At 41.6% G+C, this 17,982-nt stretch overlaps 1 protein-coding gene across 1 annotated transcript in view; it reads right to left on the reverse strand.

Moving 5' to 3' along the window:
- NTSR1 (neurotensin receptor 1) overlaps positions 1-17,982 on the reverse strand; it is a 914,324-nt gene that overhangs the window by 541,710 nt on the left and 354,632 nt on the right. The gene's annotated exons all lie outside the window — the stretch shown is intronic.

The raw sequence follows: 17,982 nt of genomic DNA on the forward strand, positions 1-17,982 counted from the left end.
GAAAAACACCATGGCCACAGAATCCCATAATTCTGTGGCAGCAGAATCACATAAGACCTCAATTTGATTCTAATTCAGAAACATTTTAAATACCGGTAAATTAACTGTACAAATATTTTAATATATACCAGCAGTTGTGACAGCACAAATGAAGCATATTTTGTTTTATAATTCTAAAGTGTAATGGAAAAAGAGATTTTAATAGGATCAAAATAACTCTTGGTGAGGCACAAGTAATAAATACTGTATTGGATTGTATTGCTCATTTGTATAGCATTCACCATCCCTATTTGTGGCAATCAATCTCTTACCTACATGGGCAGAAGGCTGCATCATATAGGGTGGGGTGTGGTTGGAAAAGTGTTGTCTTTGTTGTGTGATACAATGTGAGAAGTGCTTCCATGTCATGCTTGATGACCAAAGAGGTGCGTTTATCGTGTTGTGAGACACAGCGCATAGTTGTGTGATGGTTGATGAGTTGTGAGAGAGGAAGATGCACAGCTCATGGTCTTTCAGTAAGCTCAGAGATTTGAACAGCTCTGTGGGTGCCATCAATGGTTTTTCTTATAATTATAGTCTGCTTAGGTGGCTACTGCATTGGGTTGTCTAATCAAAAGTTTGGGGCAGATTTACTAACATTTCACACCATGAAACACAGCAGGGCAACTTACTGTATTGCACTGCAAAAAAGGCAGACAACAGAAATGCACCATATTTACACATTTCTGCTGGCGCACTGTGTGCTTTCTAGCACTCACGCAGTCACCCTTGTGCCAAGGTGCAGGAGTGCCTGCATTACAGGCAGGACTGTTTTTGTGTAGGAAGGGGCAACTCCCTTCACCAAAACAACAATACTTAGAGGCATTTTCCAATTTCACTGTGTGCTGCGCATCCAGCACACACAGAATAGGCAAGTAACAAGGAGAAATATAGACATTTCTCCTTGTTATGCCTCAATTGGGAAGTCGTAGCATTATGATGCATTCTGAGGTTTACTAGATTTAGTAAATCTGAGAAGGCACCAAAATCCATGGGTGGATGTGTGGTAACGCATGGTTTACACATGGAACACCTTCCCAATGAAAGGTAATGCAAGGCAGCCATATACGCACCTTGCGTTACTTTGTATTTACTAAACTAAGCAAAGCCAAAGAAGGTGGCTTTTTCATGACATAGTAAAGGCCAAATATAATTCTGCATCAGGCTTCGTCTCAAAAGTGATGCAAGCCTGTTTCAAAATCTTAGTAAAGCTGCTCCCCATTGTGTAGCTTTGGGCTAGAGATGGCATTGTTGGACGGAGAGAGAAGTGGAGAGATCTGCTGGGATATGCATTGTTACTATCATCTCATATCTGAAAGTCAGTGTTTTTTTGTCCTCATATCACGAATGTTTGCAAAGCCTCGCCTTAGAATATGACCTGTGCCACCCTCAGGCCACTTGCAATTTAACAACTTGCCCTGCTGGTCCAGTCCTACCAGTTTCCTGGCTATTGGTTTCATGTAGGTGTAATCATTGGACATCAGCTTAGGCCCTTATTGTTCCATGCCAGCTCAAATATTCTTCCCAGATCGCACTGCAAGAACCCCCTTCGAGTCCTGTATCCATTTTAGATATAGTGTTAAGAGTCTGAAGCTAATTACAGCCCTGAGGAGGTTGGGGATTTAACAATCTCTTACAGCTCTCTCTCCTAGCCAAAAGCATCATATAGAAGAGAAGGTCTCTCCTATTTGCCGAAAGAGGCTGACTGGGAATGTTCTCCAACCCCATCAGTACCAGTATTGGGCTCTTTGTTATATTTGACTGAAAGATGTAACTAACAGCATTGTCAACTGCATTCCAATAATCCTGTAATTTGGGGCATTCAAAAAACATGTGTAGATCATCAGGGCTTAGCAAACTACATCTTCGACACCTTAGGGTTGGTACTTACACAAACTTGGCAAGTTTCTGGGGAGACCAATAAAGCCTCTCTGTTGTGAAGAAATTATTTCATTTCAGATTTGCGGCTCCGTCATCTGAATGGCATCTGTCCAAATCTCATATGGAGCTTTTTAGCTTCTTATCCTCCATTTCCAACACAGTCCAATACCGGTCAGCTATTTCCTTTTTTCTGGGGGCCTCATTCTGTAGTTTTGATTAAAATTCCCACATGCCACCAATCTCTTGCCCGTTGGTCACCACCCAGGATGATAGATGGTGATACTTGAATCTTGTTAGGGAATACCCTGTTTTTGTGTGCATGTACTGAAGGGGATGACCTGATCATCCTGTCTCACTTTCTGGGTAAATGGCTCAATGTAGATGTCAAATAGCAATGATGCAATAGGGCAGCCCTGCTGTGTACTTCTAGATATCGGAAAACTACTTGTAAGGAAACCATTAAGGAGAATCCTAGTTGTTGATTGTTCATATTAGGCCATCAACGTTGTTATAAAATAGGGGCCAAACCCTATAGCTGGCAAAACTTCCCATAGATATGCCCAACAGACACGATCAAAAGCCTTGGCGACATCCAGAGTAACTGTGGCCAAGGGGATCGAACGTGTTGTGGCCAGATCTATGCAACCAATATCCATGCAACCAATTACTTGCTGGCTCAGTTCATATATCTGCCTCCAATAAACCCTTTCTGGTCAAGATGAATAAGCTGGGGAGCCACTTTAGCCAATCTCCCTGCTAGAATGCAGACAAAGATCTTATAGTCTGCATTAAGCAGGGATATCAGGCGGTATGATTCTGCCTTTCCTGGGTCTTTAGAGGGTTTAAGAATCTGGACCATAGTGGCCTCTTTCCATGATTCCGGAACCCCCGCCTTCCCTGAATATACCAAATTAAACAAGTTCTCCCAAACTGGGAGGACTTCCTCAATAAGTAGTTTATAAACCTCCGAAGGGATGGCGTCGAAGCCAGCAGCCTTCCCATTCTTAGCTCTAATCATGGCCCCCCTAATCTCTTCCTGAGTTATCTGTGCTTCCATACTCTCCTTCCCTTCAGTAATCAACATTGGGACATCGATTGCCCCCAACCAATCTTTATGCCGATGGGGTTTAGGAAAAGTATCCTCCTTATAGAGCAGGGAGAAGAGGGAGACCATGTGATTCTGCATTCCTTCCCAATAATCTATCACATCTTCCAATGGGCCCTTCAGTTCTTTGATCACATTCCTAGTTCTTTCTATCCAGGCCTTCCAGGTCAGTAATGCCACAGCTTTTTCCCCATATTCAAACTGCCTCATATTTCCTGTCTGCCACCTAGCCTTAATTTATTTTATAGTTTAAGTTGTGCCTCTTCTAGTCTTCTTACCGACCTCTCCCTATCTTCCCCCTCACCTGAAGTTTGTATAGAGGCGTCCAAATTACCCACTTTTCTTTCCAAACCTGCGAGTTCGGCCCTCTCTTTTCTTCCCTTTACGCAACCAAGACTTTTCAATACCACGTGTATACACGCTTCAAAAGCATCCCACTCTACTCCAGGGGTTCAAGTACCTTTGTTGATCATACAATATTCTACTTTAAAGCAAGAGCCACCTTCCCATCTAAAAGAAGAGGGCGTTTAAGTGTCCACCTAATGTTGGGTTTCTTTCCTGGTACCTGTAGTGTCATAGATACAGCTGAGTGATCAGAAATGTGAGCTGGGTGGTGTAAGACCTTTTTAATGTTTACCACAAAGCCTCTTTCAATCAAAAAGTAATCCAATCTGGAAGGGTGGTGATATTTTTTACTTTGAAAAATATATCCTCTCAGCTGACCTCTCAGAAGGCTCCATATGCCCACTAGCCCTAGATCCTGCCTCAGATTTTTCATAGCCCATCTTGCTTTAAGTACTGGAGCACCATCCGTTTGTGTGGAGAGATCCAAAACAGGATCCAACAGGATATTAAAATTGCCACCCAAAATTAGTGGAACCAAAGCCTCAACTAGCCTTAACTCAAGATCAATTATATGCTGTGGGGTGTCCTCATTGGGGCCGTAAAAACCAACACAAATAAATTCATGATCCACCCATTTCATTGCAGCTGAAACCCATCTGCGAGAGCTATCCGTACTTGAAGATTTAAGCTCGATAACAACAGCCTTCCTTATTAAAATTTCTACCCCCTTACAGCATTGTACTTGGTCAGAGACTAAAAAATTCTGAACCCATTCAACCCTACAAAAAAGTTCCTTGCACTCGCTTGCCACCAGACGCGTCTCCTGAAGGATTATGATACGTGCCTGACTTTCTTCCACCCTCTGCCTAGAATGTGACCCATGGCCATTCACATTCCATGTAAAAATAACTAAATTAGCCATCCCGTCCACCCTGCTCTATTACTGGCTCACAGGGCCATTTTCAAACTAAATGATATTGAGGACTTTTTATTTTTATTCTACTGCTCCCTACATGTGCACCTTCACCTCCCCTACCTCACCCCTCCCCTCTAATCCTGCTGAAGCTCTTGTGCTGCCTTTCTCGATCGCAACTCCGAGGGCCCAGCAACCTTCGCATCTGCCACACCCATGCTCGGGAATCTCCACTCTACAAACATTCCAACCCTCCGGTAAGTCCTGGTCAGATTTAGGAGTCCTTAAAGTGCATGGCTTAGGGTGCGCTGCATCGTTCGCCCCCAATGGCACCAACGACCGACTAACACACAGCCGCAATGTTCGCCTGCCCTCTGATTGTAACCTATCTGAAAGTCATTGTGAGATGTAAAGTAGTGGCCGCAGTGTATAAATATTTTGGACCTGCAGTCATGGACTAGATAAATTTCCTCCGATTGACCTGTAGTGTGTGAGAGATCACTTCTGGTATTTCATGCCTGTGTATTTAGTGATGGCCTGTTTACTGGCTGCACAGTACTGGTGACGAACAACCCGTGTAGCATATGTGTCTTAATTGAATGTAAGAGGTGTAAGTTACAGTGGGCTGCTGACTGCTAAGTGTTATGGTATTAGTATTAGTGTGGACAAGAAATGTTATGAATGAATTTAAATTACTCTATAATACCCCGGCTGGTTGGGTTGTTTCCAGTCTGTGGATTGTAAGCTTAAGATTGAGCTTTAGGGTGCGACTGTCTTTCTTGGTTCTGCTGCTGGTATATGTGGTGGTTTAGTTGTCTTGGAAATAGCCATGCTTTCAACTGTCGTACGGATTTCTTATGGTGAGGTGATATAAGTGGTGTAAGCCTGGAGCTCCACATCAGTGTCCTGATTTGTATTTAACTTGTAGGTATAGTGGTCATTTTCCTTGGAGGCTCTTTGAACCATCAATGTACCTTGAACATTGCCCTTCTTGCTATAGGTAGCCAGTGGAGTGATTGCCAAAATGGAGTCATGTGTTCTCTTGGGTGAAGGCAGAGACAAAAACTGGCAGCATTGTTTTGTATTAGCTGTATTTTACATATTATGAATGCAGGTGTTCCAAGATATAGCCTATTGGAATAATCAAGCTTGAAGAATATGAGTGTGAAGATGGCTTGCAGTGTCTGTTGGCATTCAGGGTATGGAAGGAAGCAACATAGATGTGTATTTACAAGCCCCTTGCACCATCGGTGTGTCACTTTTCCCCATATGAAAAGAGATGCACTGGCGGTGCAAGGGGCTTGTAAATAAGCCCCACAGTGTTTTCATTGTGTAGAAGGCGCTCGGTGTTACATGGTTAACATGTGGTATAAAATATAGGTCTGAATACATGGTTAGTCCTAGGCTTCTGAGTTCTCTTAATATTGTTGGAGGGGCCTTATGTTCCTTAGACCATATAATCGTAGGCTCGTATTTTTGTAATTGTCTGCAGGCCATAAGCTCAGTCTTTGCAGTATTTAGCTTAAATGGTTATGCCTCATCCATGTGTTTATGGCCTGAAGGCAGTCATCACGTTTTAAATTGTAAAGGCATTTTAGGCCATCTGTTGTTAAAATGATTTGTCGGTCATTTACGCAATTGCATTAGGTGAGGTTGAATGATTTAATCAAGTATGGTAAGAAGGTTAGGTAAATTTTGAATACTAAAGGAGTTTACGATGGACCCTTGTGGGATGCCACGTTGTTGTGTGTGAGGGGCTGATATGAAAGGTGGTTTCAACACTAATTTGATGTCACAGCTGAGATGCCAAAAATTCAATGACCTTAGCTGAACTCCCTTCTCACCTTTCAGTAATGGTATATCAAACAAGAATTTGCTGTGTGAAGAGATTGCACAACTGGACAGGACATTGAGCCAACAACTTTCGTGACATTTCCAATTCCTAATACAGAAGCTAGTGCCACTAACCAAGCCTACCAGTCATTCAGAAACAATGTACAGTCAGGAAACTCCAGATTCCAGTATTATATGGTGCTTTAATTAGCCTATTGTGTAGGGGCAGAGTTATCACAAGTTGGGTAAAACTTACATTTGGCTGACATTGCTCCAGCCTACACTGACCTGTTGTGCATTATAGCCTGGTGAGGTCATGTATCTGCAATACAAATCATTATTTTGTTTGCAGGATCCACATAGTTTGTGAGGCTAATGTGCCTGTTGCAGAGGACTGTACATACCCTAACTGGTAGTAGTTTGAATCTGAAATGACCAAATATACCCTGCCATGTCAGAAAGGGCTGCTGTAACAGACAATCTCTCAAAAATGGTTTAATATCCAGGTACCCTGCCAGGGTCATCACACTGGGGATTCATCTCCTTGAACCCAATATTGTGGAAACCATAATCAGGGCATCTGCAGCTGAAAGCATTTGTATTATAATTGACCTCTCTGAACATGTCCACAGAATATCACCTAACATTTTCAGACTTGTGTATATTGTTATTTAAGAATTGTGCACTATGATTCTACTTTTTGAAATTAATTGACTCCTTTGAAATTCTTTATTTTTGTCTAATTTGTTGTCATAGCAAATTAACTGCTATTAGGAAGTCTTATGTAATAAATGTACCAAATCCATAATATTGGTGGACATTTGGGCTAGTGTTTTTATTGCGAGAAGTGTGGGAACTCAGGGTGGTATGAATTTTATGGAGCCTCACAGATTCAGGATTTTCCCTTCATAGAAATACAAGGAAAATTGGTGATTTAGTCAAAGTTTGTTGTCTGCAGTGCATTCTGTGTATGAAAAAGTGTTGCGATCCATGCAAACTACACTACCCCAAATGTTCCTACGTACCTTGTTTTCAGAAATGTCAGTGTCTGGATCGATTCCCTGGGTGCCCACAAGTCCTGGTCTAAATATCACATCTACCACACTGCCAGAATTGGTCAATATGCATGTCTTATGGGCCTTAGGGAGCCTGTCCATTCATGGTGATAGGTCAGTCACACAAGTGGGGTACTATCTTTATCGGGAAATGAGTATGGACAGTGTGTGGTGGGACACTTGACAATTCTTGCAGATTCCAATACCGTGATCTGCTTTTACTGTTGTTTTGCTGTATTGTGTCAGTTTGTATAGCGTACTGCACAATACAACAACAACAACAAAAACTTGGTACTTGTTGGCAGCATTTCCCATGCATGCTGACTTTGATAATGGAAAAGGAAAAATTTCTGGTGTCTTTACCAGAAACATTTTCTGTTCCAGTTCTGTAGATGACCCGTTAAAGCCCACTGCAGCAATACACAACTAGTGTGGTGGACGTCAACAGGTTATTGTCTGCCCTAAAGCAGATAAAACCCACCAAATACATGCAACCTGATATGCTGTCCAACAAGAATTGACAACAAGCTCCAGGGATATGATGGCCACATTGCATTAACTTTTTAATTCCATGATCGTAGGGGACTTTCCCAGTTCCAGGAAGTCCTCAGGATGGTGGCTTCTTTGACTGGGGAACAGTGAAAAGCACAGTAGTCAAAGAAAGGTGGGAGGTGGTGCTAATTGCCACGCACAGCCAAGAGAAAGTGTCAGAGTGAAAGAGGGCAGAGAGAGAATATATACTTTTGAGATGTGCAAAGAAGAGAATATAGAGAGAGCGGTTGTAGAAAAGAAGAAAAGATTAAGAGAAGGAAAGAAGAATGAATAGAAAAAAAAGAGAGCAGTAGAGACAGGAATGGGAAGATAGAGGCAGCAGCAAGCAGAACGGGATAGAGGGGAAAAGGTTGAGTTAGGCAACAGGGCAGAGGTTAGGAGAACAGGAGAGAATAGACAAAGAGAGAGGGTAGAGGAGTAAATTGAGAGCAAGGAAAATGTAGAGAAAAGGTGATTGGAGATGTTAGGTTAAATTTATAGCTTATACCGTTTTGGCCAATACACCTGGCCCAATGTGATGATTTCGAAACACAAATTTGCAGTTTATTTTTTAAAATATATCTTAGTGTACGATTCAAATATTCACTAGCATAGAGATATTTAAAACCCTAATAAGGTCTACCCATTGTTATTTTATCCACATTGCTTTTTTTATAAATTGCTTTATAAAGTACCCCGTTATTTGTTACTATATGTGTTTGGTGGAAAGTGCTGATACCTTCTATTTTGATGCATATGAGTCATGTCTCTGTTTGGTAGTCGCTGAAAAGTACAGCCTCTTTGCTCAGGAGTCCAAGTTCTATTAAGGAGGTGTTTTGGCCTTTTAGTGCCTTTTAAACATGGCAGTTTCTTAACTGTTTCATAACATGAAGCTTGACTTTTCTGCACCTGTGATAATGCTGAACAATCCCCCTGCAAATAAATATTTTCCATTGCTCGTACACATGGCAGGCTTCCATGCTTTCTACATTCGCAACAGAGAAAAGTGCATGCTCCTCCAAGCTATGTTACCCACATATCCTATGCAAGGAATATTCTGTATTAGAAAAGGTAGAGATTGTCCATATTTCCAGAAATGGAGGTCTCCGTAGCATCCAAATGGGAGATGCCACTCAAGCACAATCAAAAGGAGAGGTTATTACAGAGCAGAACCCTAAATGCAAACTGTGAAACTACTGCTCTGAGCAATAAAGGCAGTGCTGCTGCTAGTGTCCTTAGCTAGGCCACAGACCTCAAATTCACCCATTCAAGGCTCACACAGTCAACTATACTTCACTGTGCTACCAGCCTTACTGGGCGATGTCTAACAAAGCTCTCCTTTTGTACAACAGCTTTCACACACCCTGCCTTTAACTATGAGGGGTGTATGCCGAAGGCGGAGCCTGTTTCAAGTTCGTGCAGTTTTGATTGGCACTTTGGAGGATATGCAATTGAACTATCCATCTTTTGTCACAACCTTACTGTGAAATTCATCCAGGACCTTCCTAACTTCCCCTGTACAGTGGCATTTAAATTCTGTTTAGGTTTCACCATTGTTGCATCCCCAAAAAATGTAAAACCCATTGTTCACCAATAATTTCCCGAAATGTTCTTCATTGATATGCTCCAAGCTCTCTGTAAAGTTATTTTAAATTAGTGGTGAGTTAAATTAAAACTTCACTTACAAAATTGGTCAGAATTCGGAAACTTCACACTTCATGAAGCAGATGAATTTCCTAACTTTTCTTCAGGTAAGCTTTATCCTTTTGGGCCTTCCCTGTGTGGTGATTTCCTGATGCAGACTGACAAATATAGGACATTACACAGTAAACAACTTTGAGTGTGGAGGCTGCACATCCACTCCTCAGCTAAGAGATGTTTAGAGGGAGAGCTCTGAGCTGAAGCCAGCTTATTTAAAGAAAAATAAGAACTTGATAAGCTTTGCATTCCCAAAGCATGAACAGTTTAGAAAAGATACTCAAAGCTGCAAATCAGCCTGCTTTACAATGTTACCTCTTTCTACTTCAAATCCAATCTAATTGATAGGATTTAAACATGGACTGTGGAAAGTTGATTGATCGTGCTTTAATATGTACCTTAAAAACTACATGTTCTTTCACATAGAATAACACTGTGTGCACTGGAAAATCGAAACCAGTGGAGCAATGGCAAATAATATCAAGGACAAATATTGAATGCAAAATATTGACAGGAAAGTAAGTATAGTTTTTATATACCATACTATATATGTACACACACACACACACACACACACACACACATATATATACACACACACACACATATATACACATATATATATAAATGTTTTAGAAACGTTAAATCAATACTCTCCGATATGCATTTACCTTTCAATATTCTATCATCGACATTCTTGTACCACGAGATTCCAGGGGTTGTCATTTAGTAGTACAACCAATATCTGTGAAAGAATGTACCTATAGAAAACAGTTTTACTGTTTGGCCATACCGAAGGAACATGCCCCCCCACCCCCTCCCTAAAAATATACTTCTGGCTATGCGCCTGGCTCACCTTTACCTCCCCATTACACACATCTCTCTCAAATGCTCTGGTCAACTTCCTGATATTTGTATACAATGCCCTTGTTCCAGATCAATTCCACAAGTTGATGTGGATCTGGGTGTCATCAGCAGCCATCTTGAATTTTAAGTTGTCTGACTTCATGAGACTGGCTAATATAGACACTCTGAATAACTGTTGTGAACGACAGCCATGGCACCCATCAATGTACAATAAGCCAATCTCAACCTCAGCTTAACGTCAAGGCTTCTGTTAATATGGGTGCTGTTTCTTTCGCTCTTTCCAGGTTTGCATGTTTTGAAGAAGTATCTGGAGGTACACTCACCTGTACACAGTAATCATAATGATGGTTTCCATCCCAAGTGCATGACTGATGCTTGATTGACATGTACAGAGAATTGCATTGCATTCCAAATATTGAGGAAAAGTCAACCATGGTGCCATTTGCTGAATCAGTGCTGTGAATTATACTGTTTGTTCTATTACAGTCAAGCAGTGGCAAGGTATGTGGAGTTCCTGGATGGGAGATTTCCAGAATGCTACTATTGCTTTATGTTCCCCTCTTCATTCTGAATGTGAAAAGAGTCAAAAGGTCTTGCTAGTGTTGCTCTGACACCATGCAAATGTTCATCACGATTCCAAGGTTTGCTGTTACGCTTGCATTCCTGAATGTACTAAATCTGTATTTGTAAAGCGCAAACTACTCACCCTTACAGGTCTCAAGGCACTGGGGGCTTTGTAGAAATTAAGTGAGCTATTGCCCGGAGTCACATGGTGCTGAGCTGAGTTGCTCCCGGAGCTGGGGATGGAACCATGAACCATGTGCTTCAAAGTCAGCTGCCCTGGCCACCACACCACACCTCTCCACTGGTACTGGTCTTAGATTTAAGAGATTCCAGGATTCCTTTGACACAGTTTACTTTGTTGGCCTGCAGAAGCTTCTGTTGCCTCCATCTTGGATTTGTGCCACCCCATTGAAGGATAAACTCACCAGAATATGCTGCGCTCATTGACCAGATGTGGTGTGTGGACAGATTAAAGGCGTTTATACCTGATGATCTAATATGTCCAATCAAACTTAATAAGTGTACTCTACTAATATGTCAACCATATGGAGTCCATCACAGAAAAATCAGTTATAAGACATCACTTCTTTAACACACCTATAAATATTTTATTGATTTATTCTTTGATTTCTGGATCAATAAAAAAGCAAACCTGGTTCAGATGATAAGAAATTATTTAAGAATCAATGATATTTGCTTAGCTGAACAATTTATTAAATCACACAATAATGCTATGTAGAACAAAAAGATCTTTAAAAAGTAAGAATACATAATTGATAATATTACTAGACACATATTTCATGTTGTCATTTCTAGACACTATGGGGTAGATATACTAACTTTTCACGCAACGGAGTGCAGCAACCTAAGTTGCTACTCAGCGCTGTATTGCGTGAAAGAAAGGGAGCAGAGTAGCGCTATTTTCCTCACGCCTGCCCTGGCTTACTTAAGGCCCCCATTCTCCAATTACACCCCATTACACCTTAGTACATGAGCATGTGTTTTCTCCCAAATCATAGATTTTGCACTGGAGGAGGACAATTCCAGTACAAAGTCTATCCTTTAATTCATTTCTCATTTCGTATGTGCTTTGCACAGTGCAGCACTCATGCAAAGTTGGAAAAATGTTGAACAATGCTCCACTTTTACGCCTGCCTCAAGGAGGTATAATTGTTTGGCACAAAACCCTATCTACAATGTTATTAGTCAGGGATTTGCACCAAAACCCATGAGCGGTCGCATGGGAACACCAATGTACTTTGCATGGAATGCGGTCTTGATGCAAAACATAGTAGAGCAAAGTAGTGCATAGCAATATTTTGCATTACTTTACCAACTTTCCACCACATTTTACTTCTGTGACACAACCCTGTGCAAAGTGTTAAAAAAAGCAGAATTCCACTCAGATTTCCATTTGTGATGTCCAAAAAGAGGATGCTTGTTGAGTAGAATAATTTCCAGCTGCAATTTACAACCGGTGTGCCCAACCAAATGGTTTGAGGGTTGTGCCACTGCACACGTTTGCATTATTGGGGCCAATTAGTCTTATATTCTTGGACTACACCCTAAAACGATGTCCTACATTTAATTTCTTCAATGTCTAGGATTTCTAATCTTTTAGCTTTACCTCTGTACATAATGGTGGTTGAGAACATTAGGTTCGACACCTTAAAAGACAGAAGACGACCATATTGATATGTCACCTCTGGCCTAGAAGGGACCTCTGCCCATTCACAGAAATGAGTGCCATGACGACTCCCATGAAGGCACTGAAAGTTTGGGCATGGTCACCTTCTTTTAGGCAGCTGCACACCAATTCCTTTTGTTTTTCACAAAGAAACTCCCAACTCATGACTTTGTTTATAAAAAACAAAAAAGCCAATGCCCCCCACACCCTGGGAGATTTCACCCAGGGTGTGATGATAATGTTTGTGACCCTCAGAAGAGAAGGACATCAGACCGTTTATTCTAAATAGGGTGGTATGATGCCACCATACAATAGCCCCTACTCTGTCAGGCCATCAGAAAAAAAAATTCTGGCAGCTGAGCCGGTGAGCAGGGGGGCTGTCACCAGAAAACTGTCAACCCACCTGAATCATAATTGAGCTTGCTGACCTAAGCAGTGCCGAAAAAGATTAAAATACACAAAGGTTTGAGAAGTCGCAATATTTCAGCCTCTCGAAAAGTTCTAATTTCACTCAAGAGGTTTTGCAAAGGAGGCAAACGTTATAAGTTTAAAAAGGATGCAAAGTTTGCCACCTCAGAAAATCTTTGTGTGTGGATAAAATGTCCCACAAATAAACATTGTTGTATTACACGTATATCTTTCAAACACTTTATGAGACATATTTTGTAAAAAATATTGGGTTTCTTCTTTTCACACAAAGCTTACTTTTTGCAGATCTTCTCACCAATTAATTATTCTTTAAAAATACTGATTTTACAAAATAGGTAATATTAGCAAAGTTTTTCTAAAAATTCTCAAATTTGGTAAATGGTGGCTTTGCAAATTTCACAGAGTCATGATTGCTTCTACATGACTCTCACACAAAAAAGAGTGAACATTCTGCTGCCAAAGGAGCACCAACTCAGCTCCCAGCAGCTGGGCACACAGCTGGGCATACAGTTTTAATCTTTTCTTGGTAATAAGGGTATTGTGTTGCACAAAACAGGTGCAGCTCTGGTGCAGGCCAAAGATTGCTGTAAGGGCAGAGCCCATTACAAATTGAACAACAACAACAAACAACTGAAACAACAATTTTCTTTTACCATAATAGGACTGCTAAATCTTCACTTTTCATGCTGCCTTTAGAGATCATAAATTTAAATGCCAGCAGAGCAAACTAGGGGGCATATTTATAAGCCCCTAACACCACCCGAGTGTAACTTTTTCTAATGCTCCGGTGGCGTTGCTCTCAAACTGATATTTACAAGGTGGCGTCAAGCCACTTAACATAGCTTAACGCCATCTTCTAAATATGCACCTTACTGCAGCAGTCCGCTGCAGCAAAGGGGCGGGCAAAGGGTGTTGCAGTGGCTGTTCCGCTGCTACATCCATTGCCCTTTGATGCTGCTCCATATGTACAAGAATGGGGCAGTGCCAAAAACTAACACCAGGAAATACCTGGTCTTAGGATGGCGATGCGAGGAGAAATCATTAATTTCTCCTCGTATTTTGCTCTTTCTAGGTGTGCTGCATTCTGCAGCACTCCTATAAAGAGCATATCGACTTTAAATATTGTTTATGTGCCTTTCCTGCTCATAAGCAATCGCCCCTGCAGCACAGGCACCCTTACAATATAGCGCAAGGGTGTCTGCGCTCGCGCTAGAAAGCTTTTTTAATGCAAGCACTAGGGAAAACAAAGTTGCGAGCTGTATTTTTGTAAATATGGTGCATCCCTGTGCTTAACCACATCGCTGCGGCGGCTATTCCGCCGCAGCGCTAAGGGGGCAGGGGGCCGCGCGGCGGGCCCATGCTGGTGACGGAACCGCTCCGTCACCAGCCACGGTTGAGCTGTGCTCATGACGGAGCGGTTCCGTCATGGCCCCACCCGCTTAATAGAACGCATCGCGCAGGCGCGTCGGGCAGGCCATGACGGAACCGCTCCGTCATCAGCACAGCGTCACCGCGGCTGATGACGGAGCGGTTCCGTCATCAGCACGGAAAAGGTTAAAAAATGTCAGAGGGTGGCTTTACCAATTTTGGAGAAACGCCGTTCTACGGCATTTTGTTGTAAATATCCCCCTCAGACTTTCAAGGTGAGTAAATTGAGTACCATTAAATTGGGTAATAGTAACATATGTTATTTACTTAGCTGGAAAGGGGCAATAGGGTGGTAGGAAGCACTGAAGAACAAAGCAAATTGTTATTGTGTTATTCAGCTGTGTGTTAACTATATAATGCGACATTGAAAAAAATACTTCCCGGTGTTTTTGCTAATAATGTGCCACCCATGGAGCCCACTAAAGAAACCTCTTGCCATTTAAGAGGTAACAGATGGAAAGCTGTGTTATTTGTAAACTGGAACAAAACATGTATTCGAATTCCTGCTAATCTCACCCACGCATGTTCTGATTATCTGTGTTGAAAAAATAATGCAGAATGCAGAATTATTAATTTAATGTTGTGCCGATCCTATGATAATCCAGATTCAATTTGGTACAACAGTGAAGCCAAGCCACTAATGTGTTTTTTACATTATGTATAATGGCTTGACACTCCTGCTTTTACAAAACAATAATCTTTTTCCTGCTTGTGAAATCACCTACTGGTCAAAAACCTTATCAATCAGAGTACATTGGTCGTAAATGTGTACAATGGCACTATCTGTCTAAATGGATGTTTAATCCGATTATCAAATATGTTTCCCATCCTTTCTTTGCACATGAGCACTGCTTATCTGCCCTGCAGGGCTTTTGATAGTACAGGCCCTTTGATGCCTGGTTCTTCGATTAATAAAAGGGACATTACAGTGTAGCATTTTATCAGCACATCATGATTAATTGTAAAGCTACATTGCGCTTTTCGCAACAGGGGTTAATTTGTAAAAGAGTAGGTGCCGGGGCTCTCGCCAGGAGGGAGCTTGCCCCACGCTATTTCTCCTGTTAGCACCACCTAAAACAGAACAACTACTAACCATGAAAGTGGATGTGGTGAAATAGCCAGAGCTGCCGACTTCAGAGCTGGGGACCCAGGTTCGAGTCTTGACAGTTGGCTCAACATTCTGTGATTCTGGGCAGAACACTTAATCTCCTCGTACCTACCGTTAAGGAATGTGTCCTTAACTGGTGCTCATGAAAAGTACTAGTGTTGATGATTAAGTGCAGGAGCTGAGCACTGGAAAACACCAGCTCAAATTAAGCACTGGGTATGCGCTTCTCTCCTAATCTGCCTGATTTGAATTTCTGATTTGAATTTGAATTTCTGAGTTTTAAAAAGGGTAAAATATGTTTTGTCACTGAGGGTCGCTGCATTTTTTTTCCAATCCTTGCAAACTCAAATCACACATTTCTCTTTTTTCATTTGACCCTGTATTGTATTGATGCAATATAATTTGACGACATGATATTGCATCAATACATTATTTGTCCTGAGTAATACCCCAGTGGCAATCTTCTCTAAAAGGTTGTAACACATCAATGGTTCAGTACATTTGCGGATTGTCCATGGAAACTTATTTTGGCAAAGATGTTGTAGATCATGTTTTACAACAAATGATGATACTCTCAGCTGTGGTACACCTGACCTTTTGTATGTCAAAAAATAATTTTAAAAAACTTTGTATTGCACAAACTGAGAATCAAAGACTCTTGTTTCAGTTGTGTCGTGGAAATAGTTTATTAACAACACTAGTGTCTTTTCTAAGATGTTTTCAATATGACAATAGTAATACAAGGAAGGTAATAGTCTCATTACATTTGAGGTTACCTATGAGATACTATGCTTATTCGTAATCTTATAAGGAAATAGATGCTGTGGGTCAGTGATTTATTTACGAAAAACAAATTGTAATTTGTACTAGCGCAATGCTTTCATGTTCTCAAATCCTATCATGACCTGTGTAGAGATTAGTTTATAGATGAACATGCTTGCTTCATTTAGAAGTAGTATTCTTTGTTCAATTCCTTTTTACAATCTTTGTAGGATACTTAATCACAATATAGGCTTTCTTTTGATGTTACAAATTAATAGATCCATGTCTATAAGTGGCCATGCACCACAGGAATCATTGAATAACATTTATGAAATGTTTGCAATTGAAGAACTCAGTGCTGTCTGTTAATGCCCTGCTAATTACCGGTAATCTTCATTACTTCTGGACCTGTTGTCCTCATCCCATTCATTACTAAGTCAGATATAACTATCTTGCAGACAGAAAAAGGCAAAAGGAATACTGGAACCCATATCCCACCTCCTCCCACCCGGAGTACTTAAGTCTTACTTACCCAGTGTTCCTTCTGAACTCCCAAGCCACACATATGAACACGAGCCGAGCATAATGAATGGGAAGAGGACAACAGGACCAGGACTAAAGATTATCGGTAAGTAATAGGGCATTATCCCCAGGTCACTCCTGTTCTTGTCCCATTCATTACTAAGTGAGAATACCCAAGCCAAAAACCTGGCATTCATACAAAAAGAACCCAAAAAAGGATACAACACGATACAGCAGCATCCAAAAGTGATTTATTAACACAGGCAAAAAAACAATTCAGTAGCTCGCAGCATGCAACTCCCCCAAATCAAAATTGGTATCATCACACAACACATTCTGTGGACAATAATACTGTACAAAGATATTTGAGGAGGCCCATGTAGCAGCGCTGCGCATTTCCAAAAGGGACACCCCTCTCAATTGCACTCAATAGGCTGCCACCCCCAAGTAGAGCACCTCGAAACCGCCGCCGGAGGGGGAGACACATACAGAGAATAAGCCAGCTCAATCAGCTGCTTGATCCGCCTACTGCTGGACAATGAAGGAGCCCTCTCACCCCAGGAGACACTGCAAAAGAACAAATAAAGAGTCTTCTTGAAGGAACTCGTGTGACCAAAAGAAACCAGAAAGGCCTGCTTTACGTCCAACAAGGACCACGGAATTTCCTCACCTGACCCTAAATCTGCAACCAAAGCAGGCAGAATCACTTCCTGAGACTTATAACATTGAGATGCCACCTTGGGCACAAAGGAAGAATCTAAACACAACACTACCCCATTGTCAGAAAAAGACAAAAGGGTCTCCTAGCCATCAGAGCACCCAATTGATCAAGGTGCCTGGCCGAATTGATGGTCACTCATCCCATTCTGTCGGCAGACAGAAAAAAGAACAGAAGGAATGCTGCATAAGTACGACTTAAGTACTTCCGGTGGGAGGGGGTGGGGTATGGATTCCAATATTCCTTTTGTTCTTTTCCTGTCTGCGAGACAGTTATATCTCACTTACTAATGAATGGGACAAGGACAGGAGGGACCTGGGAGGTAATGGTCTTTAATTAGGATATTGTTCAGGGTGCTTTTAACCCCTTGGGCGCGGCCACAATTCTGCGCCTGTGCGGCACATTCCGATCGCGGGTGAGGTCATGACGGCCGGGAGCCGTCATCAGCACACGAGCACTGTGTGCCATGGTGGCTCCCGGACGTCATCAGCATGGAA

This window comes from Lissotriton helveticus, chromosome 7 (genome assembly GCF_964261635.1).
Source record: "Lissotriton helveticus chromosome 7, aLisHel1.1, whole genome shotgun sequence".
Taxonomy (NCBI): Eukaryota; Metazoa; Chordata; class Amphibia; order Caudata; family Salamandridae; genus Lissotriton; species Lissotriton helveticus.